General features: G+C 45.9%; 1 protein-coding gene across 1 annotated transcript in view; it reads left to right on the top strand.

The window, feature by feature from the left end:
* The window catches only part of NSD3 (nuclear receptor binding SET domain protein 3), a 4,286,093-nt gene that overhangs the window by 3,867,564 nt on the left and 406,474 nt on the right, over positions 1–12,055 (top strand). The gene's annotated exons all lie outside the window — the stretch shown is intronic.

The raw sequence follows: 12,055 nt of genomic DNA, 5'->3' as shown, positions 1-12,055 counted from the left end.
GGTTGTAATAGGTATGCCATACATCACACATTTGCTCCCCACACATGGATTAGGGCATAAAGGTGACATATGGGTGTACTATCCTCAAAACTTTTTTACCGTCGGTCTGAATGCTCGTTCGTCTGCTGGTTCCCAAGCCGCTTTCAGATAAGTGCCCCATTGTTTTTTTTTTTTCTTATCTCCGTTTTATTGTTTGGGTGTTGGTTTCATATCATCCAGAAAGGGTAAATGCCAGTGTGGGAGACAGATTGCCCATAAGGATTGTCACGAGCAATGTTTGTTTTTCCTAGGTGCTTCCCATGACCATACGTCTTCTACTATTTGTCAGGCATTTGATCTGAAAACCTTGCTTGGTCATCTCTCTTCTTCATCAATTTATTTAGAAAACCACCATCTTAAGTTGTTGACTAAAGATACTGTGTATGAATCTTCCCGCCCCGAGAGTCAGCTGTCCGTGAAGATGAAGACCAAGAAGGCTTGGTTAGATTCTTATGTTGTATCGCCTCCACCTGATGTCTCACTTGAGGTTAGTGAAAGCCCAGAGAACCACCTGGTATTTCAGTCGGATTCCTCTGCCACGGCCACTTCAGTGGCCAGCATGGGTCCAGCTTCTCGCATGTCCATGGAGGCTTTGCAGGTGTTCACTTTGGATGTTCAGGGGGAACCGCATCTGATTATTATCAAAGGGCCTAGGGATGTTCCTCAAATCTTGGTGAGATAAGAGGTACATACTACACTTACAGAGTGCTGTCAGGGTTTAGAGCCATGTAAGATCTTTAGGGCTGACGTCCCCTTAAAGAAAAAGCAGAAAACTAACCCACCTTTCTCCTGCTCCCAGAGACCCTTAGAGTGAAGGGCAAAGTTTCATTCAGGGTTTGTTTAATGCCCTTATGGCTCTGAAGCCTCCCCAGGGGGTCTCTGATGTCCTTCAAGAATGCAACTGCAGTCATAACATATGGGTTGTCCTGCCTCAGGCAGCCCTCGATCGGCCGGATTCCAAAGTCTGGGTCCGACGTCGGCTGATGTCACATTTCTCTCCGACGTCAGAGCGGCTGGAGTATATAAGCATCAGCCGACGCCATCTTCTTCAGTCTTTCTTGCTGCGCGGTGCCCGAAGCAGAAGCAGTTCGCAAGTGCTGGTCGGTCATCTCCTGTATTCTTCGATTCCGAAGTCATCAAAAAAGCTAAGTACCCCGTTGGGGACCTTTTCTTGCCTCAGCCGATGTCAGAAATTACTGAAAAAGTAAATAATTGTTTGTCTTGTAGTAAACAAATACCTCATAAGGATTTCCACTCTTACTGCCTTCCTTGCCTTGGCCCAGACCACGACGTCTCGGCCTGTGCCGCCTGTGCTTGCTTCAATAAGCGCACTCTCAGGCACCGGGCGGAGTTCGCTGAAGACTTTTTCGGCAAAAAATAAGATTATACGATGCCGTCGGAACTACCGACATCGCAGACTCCTAAGAAACGAAAAGACCGGGACCGACATCCTCGGCCCGCGTCTTCCTCCTAAACCATGCCAAACCCTACCGCGAGTGCCCCGGTTCTCTCTGAGGTGGTTATTTCACTGCTCCAAACCGAAGACACCGCGTTACCGATACCTCCGATACCGGAGACCACACCGACGCCAGTTACTGTTTTTCCTCCGGATACTGAAACAGAGGAAATGCCCGAGACCATTGCTGTGGATAAGGTCACTCCTGCACGTGGAGCTGCTAGGCCTCCAATGTCCATGTCTATCAAGACCTACACACGTGCTAAGGCAGCCAGCAAGACCAAGCACCTTACTGCTAAAGCCTTACCTCAGCCTACCCCTGAAGCACAAATCATGACTATGGCCGCAGATTTAATTTCCATGATTAGAGGTTCCCAGGCCCATCCTGAGAGAGGATCCCAGCCTCCTCCTGATAAGAGGCCCAGGGTTGAACCCTCTGACCCTCTCCCTTCAGATGAAGATTCTGAGGACTCTGTTCACTCCGATAGCCAGGAAGAGCCCTTCCAGACCTATGAGGACTCAGATGCAGAGGACTCCATCCCCTCGGCCTCCCCTCCTGAGGATATTTCTTTTGGGGAAGTTCTGCATTCCATGAGGGAACATTTAAGTGGCAAGGCCAGGAATATTCTGATTCCAGAAAGCGCCTTCGAACCTTCCTTAAAAAGCCACAACACAGGCCCTTAGCTATACCTCCTGTGCTTGATGTTTTGGATGATCTATACTCTGACTCCAGTGTTACCCCTGATACTCTCCCTCCTGCTCCTGCCAAGCCTGACAGATTCTATAGGGTCCCAGAAACACATTCTCATTTCTTTAGGGCCCATGCTGTTGATTTAGAAACAATTTCACAGGGACCGAAAGGGGTTTCAGCTACCACTTCCAAAAATCCTTTGCCTTCCAACAGGGAAGCTAGGTCATTAGAGAGATGGGGGAAGAAGGTTTACACTTCTACTACTTTATCTATGAGAGCTCTCAATTGTCTCTTTCATATGTTTCAATATCAGGATTACCTGTTAGATGATTTACAGAAAACTTTGGCCTCTCCTGAACCTTTAGATAGGAAGTCTTTACAGGAGGCTGTACATAATTCTCAGCAAGTTAGCAATCACTTTCTGCAGTGTGGATATGATAAATTGGAAGCTTCATGTAGGGCAGCTATGACAGGGGCGGTCATTTGTAGACATGCATGGTTAAAAGAACAACCTCTACCAGATCATGTTAAGGCAAAACTTCTTGATGCACCCTTGGAAAAGAACAAGCTTTTTGGTGCTAATGCTAAAGATGTGTTAAAGTCCATTGAGGAAAAAGCCAAGTCAGTTCAGACAGTCAAAGATTTCCTCCAGGTTCAGCCACCCAGATTCAGCAGGAATTGGCCTTCAAAAAACTGGTCCTTTACTAATCCGGAAAGATTTCAAAGTGGCAAAAACAGGCGTGGCCGAGGAAGAGGACAATACAGAGGTTCCTACAGGGGACGACAATGGCAACCAGCAAACCAAAGAAGTGACACAGGGGTTTCTCCTGCCCCACAGGGACAATCCCAATGACTTTCCTCTACTTCTGCTGACCAAGGAGCAAACAGAAGCTCCTTTGGGCGGAAAATTATCTCTGTTTTCAGACAATTGGCACAGATTGACAAAGGACAAATGGATTTTGGACATTATAGACCAAGGTTACAGGTTCCACTTTCATACCTTGCCAAGAAAACAAGGCATGCCAAACCTACCTCAAAACCAGAGGGCAGAGGCTATCAAGCAAATTTCTCTGCTTGCTCAGATCAAAGCAATAGAAAAAGTTCCACAACAAGAACAAGGCCAGGGGTTTTATTCAAGACTGTTCCTTGTTCCAAGAAAAGAAACTCAATGGAGACCAATACTGGATTTGTCCGCATTAAACACTTTTCTCATAGTACCAAAGTTCAAAATGCTGACTCTGCAGCAACTCCTTCCCATGCTGGGCAAGGGGTCTTGGCTGATTACTCTGGACCTCAAGGAGGCATTCCTGCATGTCCCTATCAGACACAGCTGCAGAAGATACCTCAGATTTCTTGCAGGGCCAGAGCATTATCAATTCTCAGCATTGCCATTTGGCTTATCTACTGCGAGTATTCACGAAATGCCTGGCTTCAGTAATTGATCATTGCAGGCTCCAGGGGATCCAAATCTACCCGTACCTGGACGACTGCCTCATACAAGCGGACGACAAACTGATTTTGACAAAAAACTTGAATTATGTCATACAATTGCTACAGGCTCTGGGATACACAGTCAACTTCCAAAAGTCAAGACTTCAGCCATCCCAGCAAATAACCTTCTTAGGAGCCAAACTAGACACAGCCTCTCAAATGGCTTACCTGACAGAAGACAAGCAAAAGAAGTTAACTCATTATTTCAAAGGTTTGGCAAAGCTCACCCAGATGACTGCAAGGAGATTCCTACAGGCCCTGGGTTACATGGCCTCCTGCATTCTACTGGTTCCATTAGCAAGACTACACATGAGAAAGCTTCAATGGTACCTAAAATGTTTATGGTCTCAACACAGCAACAACCTAGAGACAACCATACCGCTCATTCCATGCCTACAAAAGGAATTTCTATGGTGGGCCTCGGTAAGCCAGGCAAACACAGGCATGTCATTCAAAAAACCTCAGATAACACAGACCATGACCACAGACGCCTCAGACCTAGGATGGGTGGCGCACATGGAGGGCAGATGTATTCAAGGACAATGGTCCCCAAAGGAAACACATCTGCATATCAACCAAAAAGAGATGCTGGCAGTAATGCATGCCATCGAGGCCTTTCGACAACAACTTCAGCGAGGCCACCTGCTAATACGGACAGACAACACCACTGTGATGTGGTACATAAACAAGCAGGGGGGCACCCATTCATACCCCCTTTACAGACTGACAATGAATCTTTGGGAAAAATCACTGAGCCTAAACATAGAGTTGCAATCCCAGTTTGTTCCAGGCAAAGACAATGTGCTGGCGGACAATCTAAGCAGGAATTTCCTGGACCCCCACGAGTGGAGGTTACATCCAGAAATCTTCATACGACTCATCTCGACATGGGGCAGGCCAGAAGTAGACCTATTTGCCTCCCACCTCAATCATCATCTACAAAAGTTCTGTTCAAGGACATATCATCCACAAGCATGGAAAATAGATGCTGTCTCATTCAACTGGAACTTCCTGAAAATCTATGCATTCCCACCTGTGCCACTGATGACCACATTATTACTAAAGATCAAAGCAGAGAAGCCCAAGGGGATCCTAATAGCTCCAGACTGGCCAAGACAACACTGGTACCCACTACTACGGAGCATATGTCACAACAAAAAGTGGGCCCTTCCCCAATGGCCCCAACTTTTGACTCAACACAACTTCAAGACAGTACATCCCAACATTCAGACGCTGCAGCTAACAGCTTGGGAGATCCCATGAACAACCTCAATCTATCTCTCTCTAAGGAAGTTCAGCGGATACTAACAGAAGCCCGAAGACCATCCACCAGAAAGGTTTACTCAGCAAAATGGAAGAGATTCAGCATTTGGAGTACCAGCAAGGGTCATGATGCATCATTATTGAACATTCCACTCATTCTGGAATATTTGGCAGATATGCTACAGAATGGACTCTCATATTCCTCCATAAAAATACATGCTTCAGCTATTTCAGCTAGATACAACACTGATCCACCTGTGTTTTCACATCCTTTTTTAAGGCAATTCCTTAGGGGAATCAAGAATATAAAGCCACCAAGAAAGGCTCCAGTACCAGCTTGGGACCTCAACTTCGTCCTAGAAAAACTGACTCTACCCCCCTTTGAGCCAGCAGCTTCTGTGGACTTACAATTTCTCTCATGGAAGACAGCTTTCCTGTTGGCAATTACCTCAGCAAGAAGGGTTTCGGAATTACAGGCCCTAATGGCAATACCACCGTTCATAACCTTTCACAGAGACAGGGTCTCCTTACGAACCAACCCTACCTTTCTGCCAAAAGTGGTATATAGGGTTTCTTTAAATCAAGCAATTCACATACCTACTTTCTTTCCCAATCCTTAGAACAAAGGGGAAAGACTGTTGCACACCTTGGACATTCACAGACAACTTCGCTACTACCTGGACAGAACCAAGACCAGTAGGAAGTCTGATCAGCTTTTTGTGGCTTACGCCCCTGCAGTACAAGGAAAAGCAATTTCCAAACAGACAATTTCAAAATGGATTGGGCATTGCATCAGATTCTGTTATTCCTTCCATGGAAATAGTGTACCAGCCAATGTCAGACCACACTCCACCAGAGCTACAGCCACCTCTACAGCATTCTTAAGAGGGGTGCCTACAAAAGACATTCTAGAAGCTGCTACATGGAGCTCCATGCATACATTCTCCAAACACTACAACCTCTCTCTATATTCCAGATCCAGAGCAGGCTTTGCTTCGGCAGTCCTGCAGGGATTGATAGCTACACCATCCTCTTCTTAGAGCATACCACCTCCCCCAGCTAAGCTATGGTATTCAACCCATATGTTATGACTGCAGTTGCATTCTTGAAGGACATAGTACAATTTTGTACCTACCATAAATGTAGATGTCCGATAGATATGCAACTGCAGTCGGGTTTTCCCTCCCTCCTTCCCCTCTATGCCTTGGGGCCACTCCTATCCCTATTATCCTTAGCTGGGGATATCTGTTATGGTGTATCTGTTTATTGCTTATTTATTGTCTGGAAACCTATTTTTGTCTTCCAGTTTGATTACAGCCTTCATTGGAGGGCACCTGGCATCTGGGGCAAGAAACACTGAAGAAGATGGCGTCGGCTGATGCTTATATATTCCAGCCGCTCTGACGTCGGAGAGAAATGCGACATCAGCTGACGTCGGACCCAGACTTTGGAATCCGGCCGACCGAGGGCTGCCTGAGGCAGGACAACCCATATGTTATGACTGCAGTTGCATATCTATCGGACATCTACATTTATGGTAGGTACAAAACTGTACTTACTTGCTTCCCCTTGCTCGTCTACCACTCTTAATAGGCATAGGGAACAGGTTTCATCTGATGAGGATGTGGAATCTGATGAAGAATCCTTGACCTAATCTTCACAGATTCCCTCTCCCTTGGATTATGGCTCTGAGGAACAGGAATCTGTTAGTCCCGAGTCTCCTTTTGATGAGATTTCTTTTGGTGACACAGTTTCCCGTATGATGGGAGTTTTTTTTTTTTTTTTTTAAATTTGGAATGTGCTCGGGTTCATGTTCAGAAGTTCTACTATGAACTTCTTCAAATGGAGTCTCATAGGCTCTTGGCTGTCTGGCCTGTTCTTGCTGCCTTGTTGGATGCTTTTCCACAGCTTCTCAGGCTCCTGACTCCCTGCCTTCTGCTCCTAAAAACCTGATAGGCTTTGTAAGGTGCCTGAGAATTGCAAATTGTTTTACAGGTGCTCCTCTGCTGACCCTTCTGTTCTGTCTGTTGCTTCTGATAATCCGTCTAAACATTTGCCTTCTACAAAGTTGCTTCCCTCTGACAGAGACAGCAGAAATATGGATAAGTTGGGTTAGAAAGTGTATACTTCTGCTGTCTTGGTCTTTAGAGCTGTAAACTACCAGACCCATATGACCAAATATATTTTAGCTGTTCTCTCTCAGTCCTGTCAGGTTATTTCAGATCTTCCTGACTCTGAGTGGAAGGCTTCAGCTCCTTTTTTGCTAGGGACAACTTCTCAGGTCACTCACCATTCTATTAAATGCATCTATGATGCAGCTGATGCCTCGTCTAGGGCTGCTGCATTTGGTTGTGTGTTGAGGAGGTATTCCTGGCTTTGTCTTCAACCTTTGCCTGATGATATTAAGGTTAAGTTGATGGATGCTCCTCTAGATAACAAACATCTTTTTGGTGGTGATGCTTCTGAGCTGTTTAAGTCCCTTCAGGAAAAGGGTAAGGCCTTACAGGATTTGAAACATTTTTGTTTCACCTGTTCCTAAGTTTCAAAGGAATTACTTTAATAAACCTGCCTTTGTCTGCAGACAGTCTCGCCCGCCCCTCAAAGGTAAAATGGGTTCATAGGTTAGTACTAGGTTATCGGCCCTAGGGCCTATACAAGCCTAGCCATAACAATTCCCTGGCTATTTCTTCCCACACTATTTACTTCCCTGGACCCGTCTAGCAGGGCGACTGACATGATCCCCAGAGTGAATTTCCTTTCTCCCGTCCAATCATCAAGGTTCCTTTTGAAGAGGGCCACAGAGGCGCTCTGCTTGACATGTATGGGCAGTTTATTCCAGAGTCTGGGGAGTCTCTGGGTCAGGAACCTATCCCTCCAGCATGTTTTGTTTATTGTGATGACAAGGTTTAGATTGCCTGGAGCGTGTGGCTCTGAAGGATTGTGATTTCTTTAAGTGTAGCATGTCCAGCAGCTCTGGGTTTGACATGGCCTTGTATGTTAAGCAGAGATTGCCTCGGAGTAGACGGTATGCGACAGAGTATAGCTGGGGATTTTTAAGGCGGTCAGCATAGGGCATCTGCTTTAGGCCTGTGATTCTTTTAGTGAGGTATTTCTGCGGCCTTTCTAGTTGTAGCAGATGTCTTGAGAGGTACATACCAAATGGGGCGTTGTAGTCTATAATGGGTCTAATGACGGATGAGTACAGTGGGACAATGACCTCCTTTTTTCTGGATGAAAAGCCCTTGGTGATGAGGTGTGCCACATAATAGGATTTCCTGACTGTTGTGGGGATGTGGTTATTGAAGGTGAGACCACTGTCCACCTGTGTCCCGAAGTCTCATCACACTTTCGGTGTTTAGTGTACTGCCACTTATGTGGTAATTCACGGGTACATGTTTTTTCCCAAAGGGGATAACTATACATTTCTTGGCATTGAGCTTGAGGCCATGGCTCTGGCACCAAGCATCTGTTTCTGTAAGACCCTTTTGTAGAGTATCCACATCATTTGGGGATTCAGTAATGGCTCCCAGTTTGCAGTCATCTGCTAACTTTGTTAGCCAGAGTCCCTTAGTCTTGGCCTGTACTTCAGAGAAGTAGATGCCAAACAAGAGAGGTCCCAGGACTGAACCCTGAGGTACTCCACTTGTCTGGAGCTGGATTTGAAGTCAGCTACTTTTACAGTGTGGGTTCTGTCAATAATCCAGTTGGCACCCATCGAGTGTTGTAGGGATTAATGCCCAGCTTAGTAAGTTTATCTATGATTCCAAAGTGAGGGATGGTGTCAAAGGCCTTGGCGAGGTCCAGATAGGCTGTGTGGACTGCCTTACCGTTGTCCACGGCTCTGGAGACTGATTTGAAGAAGTCAGTAAGGTTCAGGAGACAAGATCGGCCCTTCATGAACCCAAACTGGGTGGGTTCCAGTGTTTTAAGGTTGCCAATGTCTTTGTTTATAAGTTCCATGATAATACATTCCATGGCCTTGCAGATCAGGGTCGTCAGACTGATGGGGCAGTAGTTCCCGGGATCCAAGGTGGATCCCCCCTTGTGGAGTGGGATAACTATAGATGTGCACCACTCGGTGGGCACGAAGCCTGAGGTGAAGGTATGATTAAACATGACACTTAGGTGAGGTGCCAGTTCATTTTGTAGTTCATGTAGTACACAACCCGGGATGTCATCTGTTCCCATGGATGCTGTATTCTTAGCTTTGGAGAGTGCGTTTTTTACCTGTGTGGCCATTATTACCAGAATTTGGCAATCTTCCGGTATTGAGATGGGCCATTTAGGGGGTGAGAGGGGGATGAAGTTGGCTGTAGGGTAGTAGAAGGGCTCCTCCTACTAAGTCTACTCAAACTCCTTCAGTTCATAAGCCTTCTTTACCTGACGAGCCAGTCTGTCTGATTGTCTTTGCCCCTCTCTTGTCAGTCACATTCCTGTCTCTCTTCACCTTTCCTTGTCCCTTCCTATTTGGTTAAATATCACTCAGGATTCATTGGTTCTTTCCATTGTCTGTCAAGGGTATTTTATGGTCTAGAAATCTCCCCCCCCCCTTCTTGGGCATTCTTCAGCCTCCTCAGGAACAGCTGCCCTTTTTTCCAGAGGTGCTTCAGGTCCTGTTGTCTCAAGAAACAATTCAGGAAGTTTCAGCTCTTCAAAGAGGGAACGGGTTTTACTCCAGAATGTTTTTGGTCCCCAGGAAAGAAGGCACATGGAGACCTATTCCGGAATCCTCCTCAGGCTTTTCTGGTTTCCCTGGATGTCAAGGATGCCTATATCCATATCCCTATTCAGCCCCTTTTCAGAAAGCTTTTAAATTTTTCTGTTGTTTCCTTGCATTTCCAGTTCTCTGCTTTGTCATTTGGCCTCTCAGGGTCTTCAGCAAATGCCTTGCTCCTGTGATTGCTTTTTACAGGATGAGGGGAATACAGATTTTTCCTTACCTGGATGACCTGCTCATTCAGGCCTCTTCTCCATGGATCATACGTCAGCATCTTCACTTTTCTGTTTGTCTTCTGTAAAGCCTAGGGTTTACAGTGACTTTCCAAAAATCTTTCCTGACTCCTTCGCAGGTCCATATTTTTCCAGGGTGCAGTCTCCAGATGGTTCCAATGCTGGTGTCTCTGCCTCTTCCCAAGGCTTTAACTCTGATTACATTCTTTCAATCCCTTCTTCCTCTGGACTCCATTTCAGCCAAGGAATTTCTAAGGGCTCTGGAATACATGGCTTCCACCATTCCTATGCTTCCTCTTGCCAAGCTTCATATGAGAAAAGAAAGCTTGCGTAGTTCCATTGGCTCCTAAAGTCAGTCTGGCTTCAACAATTCTCATCCTTTGGATTTTCCAATTCCCCTTCTCCCCTGTCTCAAGCTGGAACTTCATTGGTGGCTTCATCAGTTGTCCATCAATCTAGGGCTTCCTTTTCACCCTCCAATCCCCTCAGGAATTATTTACAGTGCCCTTGACATGATATGGGGTCCTCCTTCGGTCCTCTGAAAGTGCAGGGCCTTTGGTCTCTTTGACAAAAGAAGGACCACATCACTATCAAAGAAATGAGAGCCCGTTTCCTGGCTTTTCATTCCCTTTTCCTTCCAGGGTCCCTCAAAATCTTCACAAATAATGCCACAGTGATGTGATACATCAACAAGCAAGGGGAGGGGGGCAAGATCTTAGCTCCTGTGCAGAGACTACCTCTTCAGGTTTGGGATCTGGCTGTTCAGTATTAGATGACTCTTTAGGCAGTTTACATTTCTTCAGATCAGAAAATTGTGGCAGATTCTCTGAGCAGGTCCATAACACAATCTCATGAGTGGATGTTTCACAGGGTTGTGTTTCTTGACCATTGTTCACCAGTGAGGTACTTCTCAAGTAGATCTTTTTGCTTCTCCTCTGAAACAGAACAGTGAACAGTGAAAAAAGGGATGTCTACTGTTATGGTAAGATTGCGCACAACTGTACTTTATTCATAGTCAGTGTTGCAGTGCACTGATACTTCGGTCTTCCCGCCATGGAGCAGCCCGCTACTGGCCTGATCTCGAAGGTCTTTTCATAATCCCTAGCCGAAGGTTGTCCAATGACTGACATTCATATGTGATGATATAAGAGGGGCGTCCATTAGCCCTGTCTTCAGTTCTTTCTAGCCATGCAATTCAGTATGCTTATACATGTACCAGACATTTGCAGTCCATTGGCCAGTTCGTTTTCTCCAGAGTTTCTACAAATGAATTTCAGATAAGTGAACCATTGGGAATTAAAGTTAGAAATCCCACATAAAGACTTTCACTGTTTTTGTCTGTTTTCTTTGGGGCTTCAGCACGATGTTCTCGCCTCTGGTCTATCTGGGCGAATGCCTATTGCCCATAGCTGGCGTCCAGTCGCCGCCTTGGGCTGGCGTCAGTGCGCCGGGGGTACTGCTTTAGACCGACGCTACCCATATAGGGTATTTTTTTGCATGACCGACGCTATTGCCTGCAATTTTTATGCCGCATGGTCCGAGAGATAGAAGTAATTTTATTCAGGTTACGTTTGAGAAGGACCAAACCGAGTTTCAGATCAAATAGAGTTTTTTTCTTACTTCCTGTTTTTAATTTTTATTTGAAAAAGTTCTTAACTCAGTATTTAACCGAATGTCAGAAAAGTAAGGTTTGTACTTTGTGGGGATACAGATTGTGCATAGTTGTTTATATTTGTTTTAGGTATGATTTGTGTTTAGGGCTCCGAGCACGATGTTGTTATTGCCAGCTTAGTGTGACGAATAAACTGGTATTGGTGTGCGAATTAGAATGTGCCAGGCTAGTGGTTTGCCGAAGCGCTGGTACTTGATGTTCTCAAAGATGCTAAGAGCAAGAAGCACAAGGACAAACAGTAGTTCAGGGTTGATGAACCGCAATCCCGGACGCTTGTCTTAGGGAGTTTCAGTGGAGCCTCAGGGTTTCCTCAGAGTTTCATGGAGTCTCAGGGTTAGGTAGGCCAGGTTGAGGGAGGCCTCAGGTAAGGGCTCAGGCCTCAGGGAGGAAGGGGCTTCTGTGTTCTCCTTCTTAGGCCTCTTCCCCTTGTTAGGGGCCTCCTTTTTGTTGCCTTTAGTTCTTTAGAGGTAGGGGCTTCAGCTTTCTGTGGGGC

Source organism: Protopterus annectens, chromosome 9.part0 (assembly GCF_019279795.1).
Source record: "Protopterus annectens isolate FY-2018-M chromosome 9.part0, PAN1.0, whole genome shotgun sequence".
Lineage (NCBI taxonomy): Eukaryota > Metazoa > Chordata > Ceratodontiformes > Protopteridae > Protopterus > Protopterus annectens.
Note: the sequence above shows the minus strand (reverse complement) of the source record. Positions and strands in the feature narration are given on the sequence as shown.